Source organism: Zingiber officinale, chromosome 11B (genome assembly GCF_018446385.1).
Source record: "Zingiber officinale cultivar Zhangliang chromosome 11B, Zo_v1.1, whole genome shotgun sequence".
Lineage (NCBI taxonomy): Eukaryota > Viridiplantae > Streptophyta > Magnoliopsida > Zingiberales > Zingiberaceae > Zingiber > Zingiber officinale.
The window spans coordinates 11,998,001-12,010,165 of record NC_056007.1 but is presented as its reverse complement, the minus strand read 5'-3'; the positions used below and the strand labels follow the sequence as shown (position 1 = coordinate 12,010,165).

Sequence of the window (12,165 nt, the reverse complement as noted above, 5' to 3'; positions counted from 1 at the left end):
TTTTAATTTTTATTTTGTCAAAATATTATAATCAACAAGATGTTGCTAAGGTTATTTTTATTCCTCATTTTTTTTTTCAATTTCCCATTTTCAATTTCTAATTTACAAGAATTTTTTGATAACATTTTTATAAATTTAAACAATTTATCAGGAGGTAAAGATAGTACCTGACTTACCTTGTCAATCTCATGATCTAATGCTCCTCCTATAGAGCTGCTTTCTTCTAACGTTGCTTGCCTTTATTGATGCTATCGATGCTCATATCTAATGATCTTGCTTCATCGTTGATGTGGGTTAGGTTTAGTGGGTCCCCGGTGGAAAGGGGAAAGGAAATAGCAGAATTAAGCAAGCACTAATATCAGCCAGGATATACCTTGAGAAGGATAGGTCAATATCGGTCGGGGTAATATGCTTAAGAAAATATAGGTCAATGTCGGCCGGGATAATATGCTTAAGAAAATATAGGCCAATATCGGCCGGGGTGACATGCTTAAGAAAATATGGGCCAATCTCAGCCGGGATAACACGCTTAAGAAAATATAGGCTAATATCAGCTGGGGTAACATGCTTAAGAAAATATAGGTCAATATCGGCCAAGGTAACATGCTTAAGGAAATATAGATCAATATCGGATGGGATAATATGCTTAAGAAAATATAGGCCAATATCGGCCGGGGTAACATGCATAAGGAAATAGATGAATATCAGACGGGATAATATGATTAAGGAAATATATGTCAATATCGGCCGGGGTAACATGCTTAAGGAAATATAGATCAATATCGGCCGGGATAATATGCTTAAAGAAATATAGGTCAATATCGACCGGGCTTACACGTTCGAGATAGATAAACTAAGATTGTTTGAATTAGTATATCTGGATGTATATTAGCATCGGGCGGACTTATATGATCACTTGGATATGAAAAGATACAAGGCCTTACCAAATCTATAATATATTATATTATCGGATGATTAAGAGGTATGTTGAACAATAGTAACAACACACTCGGACATAACTTAGGTTCAATCTCGCCTGATACAAATCATAGTATAAGATCGAACTGTCTATAACATAATAAAAATAGGGTAAGCAAGTATGGATGATAAATATATCTCGATATAACATATAAGACAGGGCAATAAATATACTCCAATATAATATGTAAGACAGGGCGAGAACAAATATTTCGGGAATATGCAAAAATATCTTATGAAAATATCTACTACATGTGATTGTATAACAGGTTGACTAATTTGGTAAGAAGAATATTTCTAGACTCTTCTACAGGTGCTAGACGACAAAGAAGGTACATCTGGGTACAAAAAAGATTCCTTAAAAACCATTTTTTGCAAATACATGGCTTACATCATCTCATAACAAATTCTAACAAACCGGGGTCCACTTCATGATTACGGAGGTTACATGAAGTGGTATAAGAAGGAGAATCCTCTCCGTAGGCCAGGTATGCTCACGCTCACAACACACATCATAAACCCTAGCTTGAGTTACTGTTTATCTTCTTCTTCCTTCTTCCACACTAAGAGAGATCACTGACTTGAGAGTTGGAGGGCCTAGTCAGGGATTCCCATCCCCGGTCTTAGGTCACTAACTATAGTGTTGGTTGGTCTCTTGTGCGCAGGGGGCCGCAGAAGCTTCAGATCTCGGTATTCTTCACTGAATCCTTCCTTTCGTCTTTGGATCTCTGTACAAGGAGGGCGTTCTGTAGCTTTATCTTCTCAGATCCGCTTTGGGTTTCTCGGATCAGGTATTTTACAGGTATTATTCTTCATCAGTAGTAGGTTTTCTCCCAGCTTTCCATTTTGTTAAGCTTCTCAGACAGGATCAAATTTGGCGTCGTCTGTGGAAAATCTCACCTGAATCTGAGATTGCAAGATGGAAGACGTTGGAAAATTGAACCTACTTGCTATTAGTCGGGAAGATCTGGATTTCCTCATCAATACTCATGTGCATAAGGCTCTACAACAACAACAACAACAACAGCAAGCTCATACTGGAGTTACTCTGCCAGTAGCTCATAATCCGGCGATATCGACTACTGATCACCGAAGGGAAAAGGAGTTGGAAGAAGAGGATCATGTATATTTTCCTCCGGTCGCTGCTTCTCCGACCAGGCGCCCTCGAGCTTTTCTTCGTACTCCTTTTGAACAGGGAGGACGAAAGCTGGTATTTCAAGAGTCTTCTGGTGAGGCGTCAGACAAAGAAAAGCGCAAAGCTAAAATGATGGTGACCAGTGATAGCTCACCAGAAAGAATTTTTTCTCCATTTTCTCAGGGTGTGCTAGATGATCCACTTCCTAAGCGATATCAAAATCTTTAGATCGGCGAGTACACTGGAACCACGGATCCAGAGGATCATTTATTAAAATTTGAGAATGTGGCATTATTACAATAATTTTCTGATGGAGTAAAGTGTCGGATGTTCCTTACAACACTTGGAGGAGTTGCTCAACGATGGTTCAAGAGATTGCCTGAAAATTCTATTCGAAAGTTTAAGGATTTCAAGAAGGTTTTCTTGCATCATTTTTCCAGCAACAAGAGGTATCATAAAACTCCCTGGAACTTATTTTCAATTAAACAAGGATCCCACCCATGTCGTTGGTACTTCAACTGCCACCATTCCATGTACCGCCGTCGCTCTCCGGCTAGCAGCCAAAACTCGTTTTTGTCTCTATACCCCCCCCCCCACGCAGCGACACGCCGCCCATTGCCAATTCCATGCCTATAAATGCCTCGCCTTCTTCCTCCTCCTTCATCGCCACCAGTCTTCACTTCACTCTCCTCCAATGGCCTCCGGCGCTCTCCTCTTTCTCCACTTCTTCTTTCTCTTATTCGGGTGCGTCTTTGTGGACTCCTATGGGTGGGAATCCGCCCACGCCACCTTCTACGGCGGCAGCGACGCTTCCGGAACCATGGGTCAGCTCCATTTCCACAGTTTTCAAGAAATGTTTCCGGTGAACTCTTGATTTGCTGACTTTATTTGGATTGATTGCTTGTGGAGCAGGAGGCGCTTGCGGGTACGGGAACCTCTACAGCACAGGCTACGGAACCAACACGGCGGCACTCAGCACGACGCTGTTCAACGACCAGCTCAGCTACGACTCCTGCTACGAGTTGTAGTGCGCCGACGACCCCGAGTCGTGCCTCCCCGGCTCCATCATCATCACCGCCACCAACTTCTTCCCCCAACCTACGACCTCCCCAGCAACAATGGCGGCTGGTGCAACCCCCCGCGCCCGCACTTCGACCTAGCTCAGCCGGCTTTCCTCCATATCGGGCAGTATCGCGCAGGCATCATCCCCATCTCCTTCCGCAGGTGCTCCATTTGTCGTTAACTTCCCTCATCGAAATCAATCAGTCACTGAAACTCTGTTTTTTTGTTTCTATACACTACAGGGTGCCTTGGGTGAAGAAGGGGGGAATACGGTTCACCAACAACGGCCATTCCTTCTTCAACTTGGTCTTGATCACGAACGTGGCTGGAGCCGGCGACGTGCACTCCGTGTCGATCAAGGGGTCCAAGGGCGGGTGGCAAGCGATGTCACGCAACTGGGGCCAAAACTGGCATAGCAACTCATTACTCGACGGGCAGAGTCTCTCCTTCCAGGTGACGACCAGCGACGGCCGGACGGTCACTAGTTTCGACGTGGCACCGGTCGGGTGGCAATTCGGCCAAACGTTTGAGGGTGGACAATTCTAACTAAGCTCATCAAGGAATTAAGGCTTGTAACGTTGGACGCTGAGGTAGCTCATCAGGCAGCACCCGCAGGAGCCTCCCAAACTCCCAACCCCTAGACTATAGTATATATACACTTAGCAAGTATTCAACACTGTAATTTATAAGCCATAACAGGGAAGGAAGGTAATTCACCTCAACATAATATTATGAATGTGTTGTGGAATTTAATTGTTATCAGTTTCTGAGTGATATGATCTTTAGTGTGTTGAAGGGGACTATATTCTAAGAGGCAAAATATGTGCATCCACTCGGTCTCCTCTATAATTTTGATCTACTTGATTGAAGGACATAACTATTGCAGAATCTAAAATTATAGAATTACTATAAAATAGAGAGATTTTGTTTTGGTAATGATGAATTGACGTTTTGTTGGAACTCTATTTCACAATCAATTGGCTGGAGACAAAGGAGTGTAGTTTGAATTGAAATTACAATGTACACAACTGAAACTTAAATGTCGAGATAGTTTGAGCGAATAATCTCAAGTTGTTTACCTAAGTTCCAAGTGAACTTTCTAAGTGAGACACCTCATACCACCGAGTGCCAAGTTTAGAAGAAGGTGCCAAGTTCTGCAGTAATGTGGTCTCCTTCAAATAGATTTGTTCCCTTTGACAGTGCAACGAGGTCATGTTGGACGTCTACTATCCAGGATAAAACGGTGAAACCATGATCACAACCTAGCACAGGTTGTTATGGCAAACTTAATGTGTATCTAAACAATATCATGGGTGATACGACGATTAAGCAGGGGCCTCTATGTTGGATTAAAGTTAAGCAGATTAGATGACGAGGTGATCAATGTCAAGAAATGGTTAACCTTTGAAGCCAGCGCTAATAATGACTTTGGCTGAGAAGGTTAGCCGGGTCATCAAGCCGATCAAACTGAGGGTTCGGCCAGATGCTCATCCATGCGACGTTCATGGAGATTTTAGCCAAGTCAGCATTCTATCGAGCTAGCCTTACCCTGATTCAAAAATAGCATAGTGAGTAACCTCGATAGAGTGGTCTAGTTGATTGGACCATACGTCTAATCAGACCAGTTGGGATTCAGTCTGTTTAAGCTCCCTGACTCAACTGAAGAAGTCGAGTGAGGCCCGAGTCGCAAACCGAATTCATAAAAGCCAACCGGGTACCCCTCGAAAGGGATGGTCAGTGACTCAGTCGATTGACCAAAGTAGTGTTGGGACCTTTGACACCAGATAGAGGGGGGTTAATAGCCGACCACCCATTTTGATCTGCACAGTGGAATACAAAAACACAAACTAACAAGATAAAAGTTAAACTCTAAAATAAAGACAAGATAAACACCAAGCAAACCTTTATACGTTTATGTAACGTGGTTTGAAGATCACTTACTTCTACTCCATAACTATCCATAAGGTGGACGATCTCAATCCTTCGGTGGATAATCCCTCGGATAACCTCCTGCTAGCTTATGTAGTTCCTTATGGGTGGAGAAACCTTACCATAACTCGCACAAACACGCTTGGGATGTTGTGGCACTTGGAAGACTATAGGGGTTAACCACCTCTATTTTGCCAAACTTAGCCAAGCTCTCCGAGCTCTCTTAAATAGAGCTTGGGAGGAAACACCTAGCTATATTTTTTTCCACCAGTCGACTAGAACTTTAAGTGAATCCAACCGTTACAGGCCAACAGTCGGCTACCAGTTGACTGGTGTACACACCAGTCGACTGGTCACCTTAGCTAAAAGGCAGAGAGACATTCTGTGCCTTGGCCCAATAGACTGGTACATGCACCAATCAACTGAAAAACCCGAGTACACTCTCTCCTACACTCAAACTTGCCCGACCAACCTAGACCTAGCCTTCTAGCCTCCTCCATTAGCCTTGTATCCCTTTGATGCCTTCCCATCTTTTATGCCTTACATTCTGGAGCTTCTATCGGCCTCGCATCTTTGTTGTCGGGTCTTCCACATCAAGACTTTGTCTTCTAGCATTCTCCATCAGCCTTGCGCCCCTTAAATACTCCCCATCCTTCATGTGTTTCCTTTAGGAGCTTCCATCGGGCTTGTCTTCATCCTTACCAAGTCACACTTGGACTTACGTTACCAAGACTGCATACTTGGACTTACACCACCAAGACTTATACTTGGACTTACACCACCAAGACTTATACTTGGACTTTCCTTCTTTGCCAAGATCACACTTGAACTTCTCCTATTGTATCTAAAGGATCGAGAGATGCGATCGAAGGGGGGCTGAGTATTGCATGTTAAAATTTTTTCTTTTGAAGCATTTAAAACCACAAGTAGTGCAGTGGAAAATAAAAGACTCGTTTCAGTTACTTAGTTTGGAACCTAGGTCGACTCCTACTCTAAGATCCACGATCTTTGATTGCACATTGAGCAATTTGTTGGTGCAGTTAGTACTAACGGTTTAACTCAGGTTTTGATGAATGATAAAATAGGTTAAGTTAATTTTGTTGTTGATCTAACACTTTGACCGAGTGTGCAGGAGAAGTCCAGATAGGTCGATGGGCTGACCGGATGTCTGGCACGAAGCCCAGCTAGGTCAACAGGCCGATCGGATAGCTGGCACGAAGTCCAAATGGGTCGACGGGCTGACCAGACATTTGGCACAAAGTCCAGCTAGGTCGACGGACTAACCGGATAGCTGGCACGAAGTCCAGACGGGTCGAAGGGTTGACCGGACGTCTGGCAGGTAAGTGAAGGTAAGTCACTAGAGGGGAGTGACTGCGAGGACGCGTTCTCGGGAAGGGAACATTAGGCGCCGATCCGACTTAGAACCATTTCGGAACTCTAAGTCGAGATCTTGACTAGATTTCGGTCTCGAAGAGACGAAATCTAATTAATACTGTTTCTGTTTAATTATGAATTATGCTAACACTTTATTTTGCAGGATATACATTATATATTTGCCTTGGACTAACCTTTTCTTACAGGAGAAGGACTTTTTGGAGAAAGGTGGTCCGGGCGCCCGGAAGGGATCCGGGCGTCTGGAGGCAAAATTTATCCAGTTCGCGATGTCGACACATGGAGCTCGCTGGTTGGGTCGGCTACATCACACCAGGGCGCCCCGAAAGACTGCGGGCGCCCCGAGCATCCTATATAAGGAGGGTCAAGGGTGGAGCTTCTACACCAATTCAGAAAGAACGATCTGCTCACTTGTGCTCTTCCGACATTGTGAAAGCTCTCTGACGACGCGCTGTTCTTTTCGGTTCTTGTTTTTCTTCGTCGGTATATTTTTCTATTATTAGCATTCCTATACTTAGTCTGCAATACTTCTCGAATTGCTAGTAAATTACCCATCGAGAGTACCCTTGTGTGTGGGCCTTGGAGTAGGAGTCGACACATGCTCCGAACCAAATAAATCAAACTGTGTTTGTATTGTTTTACTTTTCCGCTGTGCTTAACTCGACGAAAGTTTTAAAATCGATATCCACCCTCCCCCTCTCTATCGAATCTCACGGTCCAACACAATTCACTATAATCCTTCTTTTTGAAACCTTTAGAAAGAATCAATGCATATAAATGCAAGTAGAAGATAATAAGAAACTATTATCTTCTTTCAAGTTAAATACAATACAAGCTTAAATAAATATACCGACAGGAATAGAAGATGAAGCTTGGTCGGCACTTCTAGATGGAGTAGCTCGCTTGAAGATGAGTAGTAGACTAGTAGCATGAACAACAGCTTTGCACAAAGATGAACTCAAAATAGATTTCTGCCTCGAATCTCAAGCTTCCCTTTTATAAGCATCGTTCAGTCGACTGATTCGTTCGGTCGATCGAACCTCCTATCGGTTGACTGAACAGGCTTCCTTGCTTCTCCACTAAGATCTGATCTTGGCGCATTTATGAGCTTTAATGGTTCAGTCGTCCGATAACCTTGTTCGATCGACCGAATGGTGAACTTTCCCTACTCGTCGAGATTCACACTTAATGCTCCATTAATGAGATGATCTTTTTGTTGACCGATCCTTAGGTTTGATCGATCGATTAGGCTAGCTTCAATCTCCGCTTCTGATCTATTTGTTTTATGTCACATCATCAAAGTTCGGTTGACCAATCCTCTGGTTCAGTCAACCTATTAGTCTTTGACCGGATTGTTCATTAGTTTGATCTGATATGTGCTATGTGTCAACCTGGTTTGGTCGATTGATCCTTGCGTTCGATCGACCGATCAGGCCAAACTTGCAAAACAGAGTTAAACATAATATTTCTACAAAATAAAGATTAGTATAGTAATATATATATGATGTATGAGTAGTATTAGACAGTAGAACTATCTTGATCTAAACTTGAAAACCTTCTCTGTTTCTTTAATTGGATCAGCAACTTAGATTTTGTTCCTTTCTGGAACACGACCTCAATGTCACTCCTTTAGTTGCTTACCTCAACCTACCCGCCAAACATTGATTCTCCAGACCTATTTAGACTTTTCTGCTTAGCATCGGATCAGCTCACAAGGACTTTCTCTCAATCTTCAGACCTCTCGATCTCCCTTCCAAGTGTCACATCCTCTCGACCCACTTGGGCTTTTTGTCTGTGTTCCACGATCTGTTAAGTCTTTTCTGCCTAGTCACAACTAGGACTTTCCCAATTGAGTAAATAGCCTGCATACTTAGTCAACTTGTTAGATTATAACAAGACTTAATTTGAATCTTTGACAAATCAAAACTTAGGTTTGATTCTGGTGCAATCTATACTAACAATCTCCCCCTTTTTGATGTTAGGCAGCTGTTGGTGCAGCGGGGAGGCAAAAGGGGGGGCAGTTTAGAGGAGGTATAAAAGGGTTAAGAACCATGATCTTGGACCCATCTTTGGTTTGGAACTTCGTCCCTCTCCTTGGGGATGGATTCTCCCCTTAGGGAGAAACCGTAGAGTTTCATTCTCCTTCATTCACAATAATCTGTCCTCCTCCGGAGCAAGGGAGACGCTATGCTTCAAGGATAAACATTCTCTTCTCTCTATCTCCATGTATTGAGTTGTAGATTGCTTTACTTATCGTCTCATCGTTGTAATTCATTTGCAATGGAGTAGATCTCTAGGTCTTGGATGTAGAAAGTAGTTGTGATGTATGAACTATGCTGAAGTGTTTTATATCATGATCTATGTGTGTTGTGCCTCGTATGTGTTTGACAAAATGTGTGTGAGTCAATCCATGTAGATGTAGGGTTTAGATCACCATGTAGAGGAAGAATCTTGGATTGTAAGACAATAGGGCCTTGTGACAGAAGGCATCCCTTACTTTCTACGGCGTTTCCTTGAAACGGGGATCGTCTCTTTATTAAGAAAACTAATTAGAGTTTAGAGGGTTCTCTCAAATTAATATTAGGAAGTAATTTGTGTAATCTAAGAATGTATGATCGGGGCCCTTGTGATAGAAGGATAGCCCGATAATCGGACTTCCTAGGTTACCTCTTCTACTTAATTGCATTAATCTACCGTTAGGAATTGATTTGCGTAATCTTAGAACTTAGGTTAAACTCTTCAGTGTGATCTTTGTGGGATTGTACCGGACTTTAGTTAGAACACCTACATGAGTATAAGTATGGAGTTTGTTAGATGAACAATGCATTGGGACATTAACTAGCATCATTACGAAACTGAAATCCTAGTATCTATCATCCTTCATTCACTTAAGCTCTTTAATCTCTCTCTCTATCTCTCTCTTCTCTTTTCCCTTTCTCTTTAGCATTTGTCAACCACTTTAGATTGTCTAGATAATTCACTGTGCAAAGTTAATTAGTGTTTAATCAATAGTCCCTATGAGTTTGATATCTTTTGTATTACTGATGATGTAACCGTGCACTTGTAATTCGTAACAATGACATTGACCGATCTTTCCGTATTCACAAAAGTCCTTAGTCAATTAGCTACTGAGGGTTATAAGGATTGATATAATTTGACTCAATGTCTTATAAAGGATTGACTGCCTGGATTAGCTACTTAAGGCTATAAGGATTGATTACAATTAGTTAGTTATATTGGCATCTGTAAAATGTAGCTTTTCTAAGTTGAAGTTAATTAAAATATATCTTTGATCAACCATGTTACAATAAAAATTAAATGGATTGACAAATATTGTCTATTGAAAAGAAAATAGTTAAATAGTTTGATTATAAAAGCTTAATTGATATTTTTATAGCCAAAACAACAAAACTTGTTGCATTCAAATGATTATTGTTAATATTTATTTACCTTTTTATTTGATAATTATATTTTATAATATTAAATGTTATTTAACTTCATATTTTACTTTACATTTGCAAGCTCATTAAAAAATGACAGCAATATGCATTATACTTTGTAACTAAAATAAAAGTAAGAAAGATTATATTAAATAATTATTAGTAACATTTACTTTTTTATTATATTTTAAAATATTCATGTTATTCAACTCTTTATTTTAATATATATTTTGTAGGTTTGCTAAAACAAATTTGATCACGCATTGAAAGGAGGATCATATTTTGATGTGTGGATGATTTTTAAGCTAAAATTGTAGTAAAACATTTTAAGAGAATTCTTTTTATTGAAGTTCAACTTTGGCCATCAAAATCTCAAGTACAACACTGAGAATATCCTAATCGTCTTCAAGTCAATGGTCTGCCTCAAACTCGAATTCTATCAGTAAAGAATACGAAGAATCTAAGGATTGAATCAATATTCAAATTCTATTGATTAATTAATTAATCTATTAATTAATCCTTTGACATAGTTAATTCCCAATTATTAATTTTATCGGCAATTTATTCTCATAGATAAATATTAAACAATTATATTGTAATAAATATCGAATTACTTGATTAAATAATTCAAATCTAGATCACTCATCTGTTAATTAAGTTATCCAAATTAATTTATAGGTTGACAACTTAATAAATCAACTAAGCTTAGTTAATTAATTTATGAGATAGACTTATTTCAATTGATTATATAATCCAAAGTTCCAAACCATTCATGGAAATAATTTATTTGTCTTAATTATGAATTAGCCATCTATCAGTAAATGATAAATCATTAATTTTCACTAATTAATCATTTAATTAACCAATAAATCAAAATTTAATTAATTAAATACTTAAATTCATTAATAATGATTAATCCTAAGTTAGATTAATCTCCTAAATCAATCCTTATTAATTAATTGATTAATTTATTAAATGGACAATCACGACTTTAATTAATCAATTTCACTGATTACATTAAATCAATTAAGTAATTGTAAGCGGATCAGAGAACATTGCACTTCTCTATTTACCCAAATGGATGAAGAACTTCCGTGGGAATGAATCAGTCATCCAGATTAATTAACCCGAAGGCTTGGATACTTAAAAAAATAAATAATTGTCCATTCAATTAATACTGTAATTAATATTAGTCAATCAACAGTATAATCATTTAATTAATGAAAATAAACGATTAGTTTTTACCTTGCTGGTGATGCCTCCATGAGGGAGGTTAGTTTCACATCCGAGAAGGAAGGGTGGATGTAAGATCGTCGGCAGCTACGTCAACGACTATGAAAACATAGTGTTGAGGGCACAGTGGGGAAAAGAAGGTGGCCACGGGACATGCCGGACTTCGGGTCCACTCGGCGTTGGTTGTACGTGAGCAGCAGTCAGCACCAGGTACGCATGGGGTGGGTAGGGGATAAAAGAGAAACTTAAGTTTAGGAAATTAAACTTAAAGTTAATTGAATCTATTAAGTCCAATTTTAAATAGCATACAAATCCAGATTTATCCCAATGAAATATTCAAAAATTCGTATAAAATCTAGAAAAAAAATTCATTTTTTTAAATTGATATAAATCTATTTCCTTCTAAATTATCCCTTATATTATATTATTTTTCTTAAATATTATTTTTCTCAAATTTTAATAGTTTTAAATCTTTATTTATATCTGGTAGGATAAATAGTCTTATAGAGGCCTGAGCTTTCTATCTATCCGTATTTTCTAGTATGCCACTAACAGATGGCTTTGTTGATATTGGATTAACAAAATAGAGAGAATTTTTTATTATTCGGAAATACCTGATAAAGTAAAATTTATTTATTTTTCACTGTGCATTAACATCTTACAGACGAGTACACTATCAACAATCGAAATGAAAGCGTGCGAGTCATTATTCACCCTCTCTAACACTCTCGATAGTTGGATATCGAATGACCTAAATATAAAATTCCAAACACCTCCTAATCTTTAGAAATAAAGTTAATTTGTGTCATTTAAAAGAGATAGATAGAAAGGAAATTATATTCAATCAAACTACTCATAGTCAATTAAATTATCTAATTAAATAATTAAAAAAATGCCCATTTCCTTTTATTGAAATTCCTTGATTTATGACCATAAATATAAATTTGAATGCTCAACTTAGCACTTCAAATACAAAATACATGCTTATTAGGGTTT

General features: G+C 39.2%; 1 pseudogene; it reads left to right on the top strand.

Moving 5' to 3' along the window:
* The first annotated feature begins 1,897 nt into the window (after window positions 1-1,897).
* On the top strand, window positions 1,898-3,809 carry LOC122033783 (annotated as a pseudogene).
* Window positions 3,810-12,165: the final 8,356 nt, after the last annotated feature.